At 39.6% G+C, this 12752-nt stretch overlaps 1 protein-coding gene across 3 annotated transcripts in view; it reads right to left on the minus strand.

Annotated features, from left to right (window-relative positions):
- chrm3a (cholinergic receptor, muscarinic 3a) overlaps window positions 1–12752 on the minus strand; it is a 94071-nt gene that overhangs the window by 38172 nt on the left and 43147 nt on the right. The window contains exon 3 of one of the 3 annotated variants that reach the window (XM_086171931.1): window positions 8511–8573. The exons of the other annotated variants lie outside the window; for them this stretch is intronic. The gene's annotated coding sequence lies outside the window, so the exon portion shown is untranslated. The remainder of the gene's footprint in view (window positions 1–8510; window positions 8574–12752) is intronic. 3 annotated transcript variants of the gene reach the window in all.

The raw sequence follows: 12752 nt of genomic DNA on the forward strand, positions 1-12752 counted from the left end.
CGTCAGCCTATCATCCATCCCGTCACTTGATTGATAAACAGGGCAGCCAGTCGGATGACATCTGATTTTTTCTGACACTGAAGTCATTGCAGATACACAAACAACGGCGCAAAGTGCAGCTGGTCAGCAAGTTACAACCGATTTTTAGCCCTCGGTTTTTTCTCTTAAACTTAAAAAAGGGGAGTGGGGGAGCTGGAACAAGTAAGAAGACAAAAACTTATCACTTTTGTGGAATTGGTGGAGGACTCTTTTTTTCACAATGACATTTTTGAAGTGAGTTTGCTTCATCCAGTCTAAAATCGCAATACGAAAGAAGAGTAATATGGAGCAGCATCCCGCCAAAAAGCGAGTTGAGAAGGAGGCAGGTGAAGGAACTAGAATTTCAGTTGTCTGGACAGAAGTCACTTTTCACACAACATACTTGAAAAGCAAAAGCCGCGAATGAAGCGTCGTTCCGAGAGAGTGACGTCATTATTAATAAGGCCGGGCGTAAGAAGTTATTGTCCGGAATATGATTCAATTCAGTGCAAGTCATGAGTGAACTAGAGTGAACTTGGGTAAAGACAAAAAATTAACATATTTATTTTGTGTTGTCCAATATGCACAGTGTGGTTATGCATATGGCTCATGCGGTTATGAAATGTACATCAACATACATTGTACATAAAAAGAACATTTAGCATTTTTGTTGTGGGTAAATCATTTTAACTTGGTTATTTTATAAGTAGCTTGCATGCTGAAAAAAATATGAGCATCGCTGTTCTAGAATGTCCAACTTCACACTTTGTGACATGAAATATTTTCGCAGTATTCAAAAAAAAAGGATTATATTGGCACTTTCTTTAATTGGGAGTCTTAAAAGAATTGCACTTATCATAATAAAAACGTTCACGAAAGGGAGATCCCTTTGTTCTACAATCCGAATAAAGATGTGACGGAACTTGAATAAGAGAACTGTGACAGGCTCATGCGTTCTTTCTGTTTCATTAATCCCAAACGCGTCGCAGAGCTGTCATTCATAGAAGTTCCGCTTGACCAAAAGAAAGAAAGAGCGCATTGGGGAAATTAATATCGGAATACGAGGAAATGTAAGAGGGGGGCGCGTTTGAAGGAACAAACAAACACGACCAGCGCTGCGTAGTGATGTCAGTGCTCGGCTCGGTAATATTTTTAAAGAAACCGCAACAGAGTTGATCAGGAAACCAGACAGAAAATGCTGGCACACATTTATACATACAAATAGGCTGGAAAATAATTATGATGGTTTATTATTTTCCTACCTAATTGCGCAACAGGGGGATGATACTCTGAATTAGCCTCTAATTTGTGGCCTCATTAGCAAGAAGAAGATATTCGCCTCCGTCTCCCATTGAAGCTCATCGACTGCTCGGTTGAATGAAAAGCGGTTTGCGTAAACATGCGCGGCACGGCTTTTGCTCGATATCAAAATACAAAAGATTTGGTAATCAATCTTATAGATAAGTTATTTCTAAACGTCCCGATTGTGACTGAGTGTGTCTATTAGGAGCGGCGACAGCTGATGGCTCACTCAGAATTTAACGCGGTGGAACCAAACAGGTATTGGATGATATGTTTAATGTCAGTAAGTGTTCTATATGAATTGTTTTTAGAGTTTTTGAACTGTTTTTGAAAAGTGTAATTTATTTATGTCATTTAGTTTGTTGCTGAGGGTGACAAATGAGTCCCTAACATTCATTCATTCTTCATCAACTATACCAGCTGTCAATGAGCAACAGGCAGGTTCACCCAAGACCAATTGTTGATCGCAGAAAAACATATACAGGACTGACTCAAAAAAATTAGAATATTGTGATAAAGTTCTTTATCTTCTGTAATGAAATTACAAAAACAAAAAAATGTCATAAATTGTGGATTCATTACAAATCAACTGAAATATTGCAAGCCTTTTATTATTCTAATATTGCTGATTGTGGCTTACATCTTAAGAAAACTCAAAAATCCTATCTCAAAATATTAGAATATCATGAAAAAGTAATTTTTGTTTTTTTCATTGCATTACAGAAGATAAAGAACTTTATCACAATATTCTAATCTTCCGAGACAGTCCTGTAGAGACAAACAACCATTCACCCTCTCATCACAAACGCCCCTAATCACGAACAAATCAGCCCTGAAACAGAGTTTTTGATCAATTTTTGAATCCACCTGGAATCAAAAATCTGTGCACAAACTCACGGGCTTTCAGCATTGTGGTGCTCCGTGTGGTACTCCGCATTGTGTTGTCCTGTTATATTGCTTTTCTGTGCTTTTTTTCAGTAATTTAGCCCTCATTACGGCTCCCAAAAAGTTAAGAGTGCGAGAGCAGGTGGTGCTAAGAAGAAGTTAGGAATTACAGTCGAACTGAAGAAGGAAATAATAGCTAAACGTGAGTGCTGAACAAAGAAGCGCTAAAGACACCTGATGCGGCTAAAAGGGCAACTACATTAACAAAGCAAAGGCTCAAGTCTTGGAAGTTGAAAACTTATTCTTAGTTTGGATGAATGAAAGACAGCTCGCTGGAGATCGCGTTAGCCAGGGTCTCATATGAGTGAAGGTTTTACATTTGCAAGCTGATTTAGTGAAGGAAATGCCGGATACAAGTGCTGGTAAGAAGAGAAAGTACAGCAGAAACACAGTAATAATGAAGGTTATCCTTAATTCCCTTCAGTTTTTTTGCAACAAATAAACCCGTAAAAAAGTTTCAAAACAGTGCAGGATGTATTTGGGAGGGCTGGAGAACAGATAAATGGGTTTTACATGGATTTCAATAGCAAAAATGAATTTGGTTTGAGAACAGAGTGAAAGAACAAATTAAAGTCCTCTGTATAACCCTTTACTCTCATTCAGAGATCATATAAAGGCACTCAACCATCAATTCTCTCTTTTACTTGTTGTAATGTGACAAGCAATGATTCACCCTCTAATTCACACGTCAAATAAAGATATAAAATTAATTCACTCTCATTAACATGTTATATAGCGACGTCCAACCATTCACTTTTATTCACACATGATATAGAGAAATGCAACCATTCACTCACTCATGAACATATCATACATACATATACACCCACTCAGTCGAATATTATAAAACAAGTTTAATCCCTTAAGGGGCACAAAGAGGTTACAACCCAAAATTAAGAATATTCACACCATGAGGTCACTTTCAAATTTTGACTGACACCCAGAGCAAACAGCAAATGCTTTTATTGTGAAATTGAAAATACTATCAGCTCTTACGAAAGCATCAGAGAATCCTGGTGATTGGATGAACAGTGCGCTGAAACAAAACTTTATAGCTTGGATAAGAGCTCTTCTGACATCGGCACACTGGCCTAGCTTGACCAACTCTTTTCAGCAGCCGGTTGCATTGCAATTTTTTTTTAATTTTTGTGCTCTATCATTACAAAATAAAAAAAAAAATAAGGTGAGAGTGTATTTTAGGTGTTGAGGAAAGGCTGAGAGAACATTTCACAAACTAACGTCCAATGTGTAGGAGGTGAGACCACAGCATCAAGTAAGCACTTTATAACCTGCGCTCTTTGCCAAAATGAAATACCGCCACGTGAGACATTTATGGGTCCCAATCTTAAATTATCCGCTGAGCCGTTTGGAAGTCAGATTTCCGGCCTGCGCGGATCAGAAAATATTTTACAACCTTCTCCTCCACTTTGCCACTCGGGAGTTGAACCTGGGGGATGCTGCAAAGAACATGTGACCTGTATTTAGTTTGCGGACGAACAAATGACGTGCTATTCTTGGACGCTGGTCGGGTGTTGGTTACACCGGCGTCCTGGTGACCGTTCACATCCCTAGTGTCTCTGTCTTTGCTGAGTACAGACACATTTCCTGATAGCGGCTCCTCATCAATCAGTGTCTCTATGCTTAGTGACTCATTATGCCACATATTAGTCGCACAAACAAAACAGGATGGCCACTGAAAAACCGTATCTTATAAATAAATGATGATATCAATGCAAAAGAACAATGTGAGGAAAAACAAATACTAAAGTGAGCCTTGGAGCACCATAAGATGCGCCTTGATAGAGGCTTATGTTTTTTTGCTGTGTGAAATACAAAATCATGCAACTTTACATTCATTATGTAGATCAACACAATGTGTACGTTGTGAAAATTAAATACTGCTCCCAAAATGCAGCTCAGCCATCAAATTTGAATAATGCAGTAACAGGCAAGGTATACAGAATCCCTCTCTGTAGTGGTCATGACTGTTTACAGCTCTTGTGGTATTAGAAAGGATACTGTTGTTCCAATGCAGCTTAATTATACCAATAAAATTAAAAAATATGAATTTATAAAAAATTGATGCAATTATGTATATTATGTATTTTTAATTATTATATATTTAAAAAAATGGTGGGAACCTGCATGTAAGTGAGTGTTATAAAGCAGTGGCTGATAGATTTCAAGATGCAACCATTTATTCTATCACTTGGTTAGCTCATTACCGGTCTATAAAAATACAATTCCAACTAAATAATTTAAAGTTACAGACGGTAGTGTTCTACCATGATATCTAAATGCATATGGGTTTTGCCAGAATAGTTTGTCCCCGCACTTGTGAAGTGTCAACATCGGATGTACAGCATGCAATACAATGCCAAAATGGTAAGATGAACAAGAAATAACTGTCGCATGACAAAGTGGTAGCTTTGTGGTCTTTCACATCTTATTTAAATTCTAGAAGCACGGTGTAAATATGATAATCTGTTTCTTCAGCCATGTGTCTCAAGTCACCACATCACAGATAGCGTGTCATATCAAGGACATGACCGCTAAGTCTCACGTAGGGAGGGAGGGAGGGAATAAATACATTCATTGTCACCAGCAAATCAAGCTACCAGACATGAAATAGTGCAAGTAGACTGTAGTGCAAATAACATGGATTTCTAGGCCTTCAATTGCTCAAGTCTGGTTAACTTCAGTGGTTGTGTGGAGGCTCATTTGCATTTTCAGTGCTATTTTTCGTCTTATCCAGGATGTGACTTTGAGATATGTGCAGGAAGACCGAAAACTCTAAGTCGGACAACCTTAGAATTTATCCACTACACAACGTCATCAAGTGGTGCGACTTTGTGAAGTTCCAACAAAATTGATTTCCTTTAACTCACAAGTCTTTTACATTAAGTTTCTATTACCTTATTTTTATTATAATTATCTGCATTTTTTTTACTAATTCACATTTTGCATACATTATTATTTGCACAATTGTTTCCACATAAAAAAAAAAAAATCTCATCATATCTTGCATAGTATTGTAAAAAAAAAATTCCACAGGTAGGCCGCCATTGTTGTTTATGTTAGTTTGGGTAATGACGTCACAAAGTCGGCCCTCGGCTCCGTTCCATTCATTCATTTATAGTCATACATACACTGCGTGCACAATTATTAGGCAAGCTGTATTTTTGAGAATTCATTTTGTTAATGTACATCTACAGTGTTCTTGGTCAGTCCAAAATGTTAACAAACCCTCAAACCTGAACATTCAAGTAGCAAAAGTGAAGTTTTTTCTTTCTCAAGAGAATATCTATATGTACATCATTATTAGGCAACTATTAGTGTGCAGAATTATTATGCAACCAGATGAAAAACTTTTGTTTTCCATCTCAGGTGTTGATTTTCACCTGTTAAAGTGAGAAAAATAAACAAACTCAAATTTACAAATAAACATTTCTGAAATGTCAAAAAAAAAAACAACCTTGGTTACCAATATTGCCACCCTTCTTTTCGATAACAAACACAAGGCTTCATTCACTGAGGCAGTCAGTTTTTTGATCTAGTCAGAATCAACTTTTTGGGCAGCAGCAACCAGGGCCTCCCAGACACTATTCAGAGAGGTGTATTGTTTACCTTCACTGTAATTTTCCTGCTTACAAAGGTCCCAAAAGTTCTCAATAGAGTTTAAGTCAGGTGAAGAAGGGGGTCATCTTATTAGTTTTTCATATTTAAGGCCTTTACTGGCCAGCCACGCAGTGGAGTGCCTTGATGCGTGTGATAGAGCATTGTCTTGCATAAAAATCAAAGTCTTCTTGCAAGATGCTGACTTTTTCCTGTGCCACTGCTTGAAGAAAATGTCTTCTAAAAATTGCCAGTAGGTCTGAGAGTTGATTTTGAGTCCATTTTCAACCCGAGAAGGTCCAACTAGCTCATCTTTAATAATACCTTCCCGTACAAGTACCCCATCTCCAGCTTGCTGGCATCCGAGTCGAAGTGGAGCTCCGTGACTGTTGCTGATCCAACCACGGGCCCGTCCATCTGGTCCGTCAAGAGTCACTTTCATCCCATCAGTCCACGAAACCTTTAAAAATTCTGTCTTCAGATATTTCTTGGCCCATTCTTGATGTTTCAACTTATGTGTCTTGTTAAGAAGTGGTCGAGTTTCAGCTTTTCTTACATTGTCCGTGTCTCTGAGAACTGAACACCTCGTACTTCTTGACACTCCAGGTAGGTTGCAGTTGTGGAATATGGCAGTACTGAAGGATTATGGGTTCCTGGTAGCTTCATGTTTGATTCTTCTTTGATTCTAATTTGCGTCTTTTCTTCTCAACACGTTTCTTTCTACCCTGCTGACTATTTGCAAAAAAAAACGTTTGATGGTTCTGTGATCACGCCAAAATATCTTTGATCTTTCAAGAGTGTTGCATCCCTTTGAAAGACTTTTGTACAATTTTTGACTTTTCAGCGTCATTTAAATGTCTTTTTGGTCCATTTTTCTTGAGGAGAAGAAGCTGCCTAATAATTATCCACACATTGATATAAGGTGCTGATCTCCACAGGCCACACTGTCCTTCATTATAGAAATACATATCACCTGATATGCATTAAATCTAATAAGTATTCAAGTTTATACAGCTTGGAAAGGTCAGAATCATCACTTGCCTAATAATTGTGCACACAGCGTAATGCCAATATACAATGTCATGGCGACACGCAGAGGTGGCTATCAAAATTCCCATCAAGTCAAAGCTCTTTGTCTCTTAATTTTGTCTGATCAGAAGCAGGTGCAATGGCGAAATTGTAAAGATACAATTCCGTGCAACAGGCTTTATTGAAATGAGAGATTTTCCATCTCCAAGGTCCACTTGCGTGCAGAGACAAATTGCCGCAAGAGCAATGGGGTGAATGCACGGACAAGCTAATACAGCCGGGAATCTGGATGAGGCAAGAAATCGAGAGAAAAATCCATTAACCAGTTGGCAGTGCTTGTTTCATTGATAGTAAGTGGGATGGATTGCATTGTGTGTATGAGTGTGTGTTGTTCTTATGTTCCTTGAGAAAGAACATTGTTTTTCATGGATAAAGGAATAATGTGAGAAGTCAGAAAATCAAGTTTGAGGAATAGAAGTCAGACATGACCATTTTAGTCACATGATAAAATAATGAACAAGATTCAAATTAATTGAATTGACTGAATTAATTCAATTTAAAATAATCAGCGGTTAAATGGTTTCTTGTTCTCAGAAAAGCCATCACAATTACAAATCAAATTTTCATCTTTCCAAGATGCAGCAGTCATTTAAGGCTTAAGGTCTCTAGGACGTGTATCTCAACAAATCAGTGTATTATCTTTTTACCTGTAGTTTCAAATCATTTTACAGGATACTTTGTAACAAAGAAAAAAAAAAAAAAAAACTTAAAAGCTTAAAAAAGTACTAATTACAGAAAACACAAACAACTAAAAATATAAAATGAAAAAAAAAAAATGTTTCAATGCAGTAACATATCTCTCCTCCATCACAGCACCCCCCCACCTTCTATTGCTTTTGCTTTATCCTTACACTGCGGTACAATTCGTCCCTCAGTATTGGACGTGGACCAATACTGGAGTCTCACCATGCAATGCTGATGGAGGATTTTCTGTGCCATGCAAATATGCTGTACGTTTGTCTGTAAGGTTATTTCTGGTGTGCTGTGCTGAGGTACGGTTAGAGGAGAAAGAGTCAGGGGAAACAGGAGGAAATAAATCATAGATGTAAGATAGTATGATGTGGGAATAGATGGTTATCTTTATTTTAATTTATTTTTACTAAATATGGTGCAGGTCATTGCATAAACAATAAAGAATTATGTCAAATGAATTATGTCAAGTGCTTCTCCCCATGCTGGGGGAAGGGAAAACAAGTAATTCTGAGCTGAACTCAATGGCTAGATAAATAATTTATTTATCATTATTATTATTGTATTTTTAAATGTGGTTATTAATACCCAGCCCTAAGTCTAACTCAGTCGAGTGAAATGTCATGGCGCAGACATGTTTGACTGTGCACAGCGAGCCACTTGACCATGAGATTAGGCTATGCAAATAAACCAGTCAGTGATCGCCTATTAATCAAATGCTGAAAGGACTCCAGATTTGGAGTGTGTTTATTTATTAATTTTTTTTCCAGTGAAGTCCTACCCCACAGAGAAAATATACATGACGTGTAATAAAGCCGAACAAAAAAAAAAAAAAATAATGTGTGACTCACATGAGGATCCCCAGGGAAGAACAACCCACTGGAGAGCTTTTCCTTTTTCCACCAGGGAATGACCTAAACCAATGGAGTGCCATTAATTAATAAAGTACAAGAGGGAACTCTTGGCTGCAATATTTCATAGAGGAAATGGCAATGACAATTATTGCACTTCAAAAAATAAAATTGAATTAAAATCACAATAGTAGTTCAGTTTAGTTGATGGAGCAAAGGCAATCAAACTTGAATATACCCCAAGACATGAACTTGACATGGGACACTAGAAGTGCAGATTCATTAAAATTCCATCTAAGGGGAAACCAAAGCGGGACTTCCAATCTTCCCGCACTCCCATTTGCCCATTTTCAGAAAAAAAAGGTTTTAAAATAATACCAATAGAAAAGAAAAAAAAAAGCATGATTCAAGTTGCAAAATTATTCTTAACATGCCTAGTAATTAACTGATAAACACTGATAAATGCTGATTCATGCTTTTTAGCATTTCATTTTGTATAGTTTGTTTATATTCACTCCAGGTACATTACTACTGCTTTTCATTTTTCACTCAGCAACAGTGCGGTTAATATTTATTTTATGTTCATTCCCTCTGATTGCTGTGTTTGTAGTTTCTTGTAAACCCATAAATGCCTCGGTAGCAAGTGGTACATTCCGATGACGGTTGACCAGAGCAGGCTGAGAAAAGCAGCAACGGTTCACATTCCTAGTGTTGTGAATGAAAAGGATCGGCATTATCATCGTGAATTAAATGCAAATTCAACACAGGGCATGGTTTTCTTTGCAGGGTTATTCCGTGAAATCTGGAGAGAGACAATTAATGAACCAAAATCCTGAAAAATCTCCGAAGAAGAACGTTTTCGGAAAGTCTCACATCACAAATCAACATATTTACGCAGCCCGGTGTGTCTTATGGCAATGATTCGGTTTGTTGCTGACAGAAATGACATATTACATCTCAAATAACAAAAACAGGGAGGGTAAAATGCAGTGTGGAACCCCGTAACTGTGGTAACACGTTTATTTGTCCTGAACGCTTCACCACATCACCGGGATTCCAATATCAAATCATACATTCCGATCTTGACGTGCCGCAAATGAAAAAAAGTCGGAACATTTTCTGCCCCCTGGCTAGAGGGCTATGATGTGAAATAAAAATTCTCACTGTATCAGAGGGGACGGGGAAGATGCTAAGCACGCGCAGCCAGACATAGCGGATACCTCATGGAGTGAGGAGGATTAACAACCTATAGCTGCTGAGGCATAACACTTCCCTTGCATACAGTTTGCAAAGAGGTAATGAGTTGAATTACTTTGCTAAATGGAGAGGTCTGGTGCTCTGGAGTATAACGCCAAGAGATGTGACCTCAGGAGGCCCCACACTTACTCGGCTTTCCCCCCTCGCCGATGGGCGAAAATCAGCCGGGGTTTTATCAGAAGGGTTAAACAAGGACTGGCAGACTGGGGTGGTGACTGGAGGGTGTGCTCCAACCACTCCTCAGCCTCCCTTGTAAGGTCTATTCAGGAGAAGAGGGTCCGCTGGGTTGTTGAACTTCGGATCCAGGAGGAGAAGTGGGGTTTTTGTCCTGGTCGTGGAACAGTGGACCAGCTCTATACCCTCCACAGGGTCCTCGAGAGGGCATGGGAGTTTGCCCAACCAGTCTACATGTGTTTTGTGGACCTGGCGAAGGCATTCGACCGTGTCCCGGGCAACCGTGTGGGGCGTGCTCCGGAAGTATGGGGTACCGTACCCCGTCATACGGGCTGTTCGGTCCCTGTATGATCAGTGTCGGAGCTTGGTCCACATTGCTCGTTGTAAGTCAGACCCCTGTCAAGTGAGAGTTGGACTCTGCCTCGACTGCCTTCGATTCTGTTCATAACTTTTATGGACAGAATTTCTAGGCGCAGCCAGGGCGTCAAGGGAATCCGGTTTGGTGGCCGCAGGATCAAGTCTCTGCTTTTTGCAGATGATGTGGATCTGTTGGCTTCATCAGGCCATGATCTCCGGCTCTCACTGGAACGATTCACAGCCGAGTGTGAGGTGGCCGGGATGAGGATCAGTACCTCTGATTCCGAGACCGTCATGCTAGACCGGAAACGGGTGGAATGCCCACTCCGGGTCAGGAAAGGGGTCCTGCCCCAAGCGGAGGAGTTTAAGTATCTCTGGGTCTTATTCACGAGTGAGAGTAGGATGGCGCCGGAGATCAACAGGCGGATTGATGCGGCGTCTGTAGCAATGTGGACTCTGTACCGGTCTGTTGTGTTGCAGAGGGAGCTCTCAATTTACCGATCGATCGACGTTCCCACCCTCACCTATGGTCACAAGCTCTGGGTAGCGACCGAAAGAACGAGATCGCGGACGCAAGCAGTCGAAAGGAGATACCTCCGCAGGGTGGCTGGATTCTCCCTTAGAGATAGAATAAGAAGTTGGGTCATCCAGGGAGAGCTTGGAGTAGAGCCGCTGCTCCTCCACATAAAGAGGAGCCAGATAAGGTGGCTCGGGCATTTGGTAAGGATGCCTCCTGGATGCCTACCAGGGGAGATATTCCGGGCAAGTCCATCTAGGAGGAGACAACGGGGAAGACCCAGGATATGCTGGAGAGACTATGTCTCCAGGCTGGCCTGGGAAAGTCTTAAGGTCCCCCCAGAGGAGCTGAACCATGTGGCGGGGGAGTGGGAGGTCTGGGCCTCACTGATCCGGCTGCTGCCCCCACGATCCAACTCCCTATAAGAGGGTGAAGATGGATGGATGGATAATAATAATAATAATAACCTTTATTTATACTTGTAAGACCACTGAGGTCTCCCTCATTTTCAGGGTCAACAAGTTTACAAGCAAAGCAGAGCACAGCACAACAATAAAATGAGATCAAAATAAAAAAACAGGAGATAAACTAAAAACAGGTGAATGGATGGATGGATGGATGGATGGATGGATGGATGGATGGATGGACGGATGGACGGATGGATGGGTTAAACAAGCGTCCCTTGCAGGCTGAGGGGATTACAGATAAATGCCTGATGAGTAGCTTCTAGTCCAGAGTGTCACCGGAGTGACCAACTTGCAAACTATTAACATCGTAAAAAGAAGTTATGTCAGCAGCCGAACTTTATTGCCGCCGATTCATGTTCCAGGATGTCTTTTTTTTATTATTTCTTAAACAGACAGGGTTACATTTTACACTCGGGTGATTGTGAATTAATTAAGAGGTACAAGGATCCTGGGGCCCTTGGAGGACCTATATTGAAATTATAATGGGATGGAATTGATGAAACGTAAAAAGAATCTTAAGACATAAAAAGAGGTGAGCACTTGGGAAGTGCTTTGTGATAACTTGGTGTTATGATTCTCGAGCAGCTGTGACTGACAGATTACCTAAATGACAAGTCATCTGCAAAATTACAATGCACTTTGTTTTGTTTTAAACCAAAAGTAGCTCTTAGCTTAAGATAAGATGAGAGAATAACTTAATTTCCTCTGACAGCCTGAATTAATCACCAATTGTAGAATAGATAGGGCTCTTTAAAACATCTATTAGCACTCTGCATGCATATCTCAGTCCTTTGTGAATCATTAACTTATATTTATAAGCAACACCCTTCCCATTTACCTACTACTAAAACATTGCTTTCTAATTCATAAAATACCCATATTAGACGATGTGAATGGCTTCATGTATAAAACATGAATTTAAAAAATTTATTGGTTTCACAATTCTTAACTGACTCATTTAGTCTTAATAATTTATGTCTTCCTCACAACAATAATTGTTAAGTATTCGCTTGAATTTCTTGACATGTAACATGTCTACAAAAGCCTTGTAAGCACTACTTTGTTTTTATCAGCCATAAGTGATGGTTATACTTAACTATCACTTTAGGATCTTAAATGAGGCATTTCCAAAAACAGTCATTAGGGACGCGGATGGGAGACGGGAGGCGTCTGCTCTTCTCCAAGGGATATTCCCCGACAATTTATGAAAGTCTTTGTACAGGCAAAACCGAGTAGGATGGATTTCTTCCTCCGCTTGGTTTTACAAAAAAAAAAAAAAAGAGCCCAGGTTAGAATAAAATAAATAAATAGAAGTCAATGCCTCAATCCTGCTGACAGCCAGACGAGGGATAAAAAAAAAAGGAAAAGAAGCAAAAAAGAAAATTGCTGTAGCAGTTATCTCCGTATTTTCATGGTTACATTAACATAATTACAAAGAAAACTCGGAACATTAGCTCTATTGATGGGGTG

Source organism: Fistularia commersonii, chromosome 2 (genome assembly GCF_037954325.1).
Source record: "Fistularia commersonii isolate RoL2024-O1a breed Wild chromosome 2, RoL_Fcom_v1.0, whole genome shotgun sequence".
NCBI lineage: Eukaryota > Metazoa > Chordata > Actinopteri > Syngnathiformes > Fistulariidae > Fistularia > Fistularia commersonii.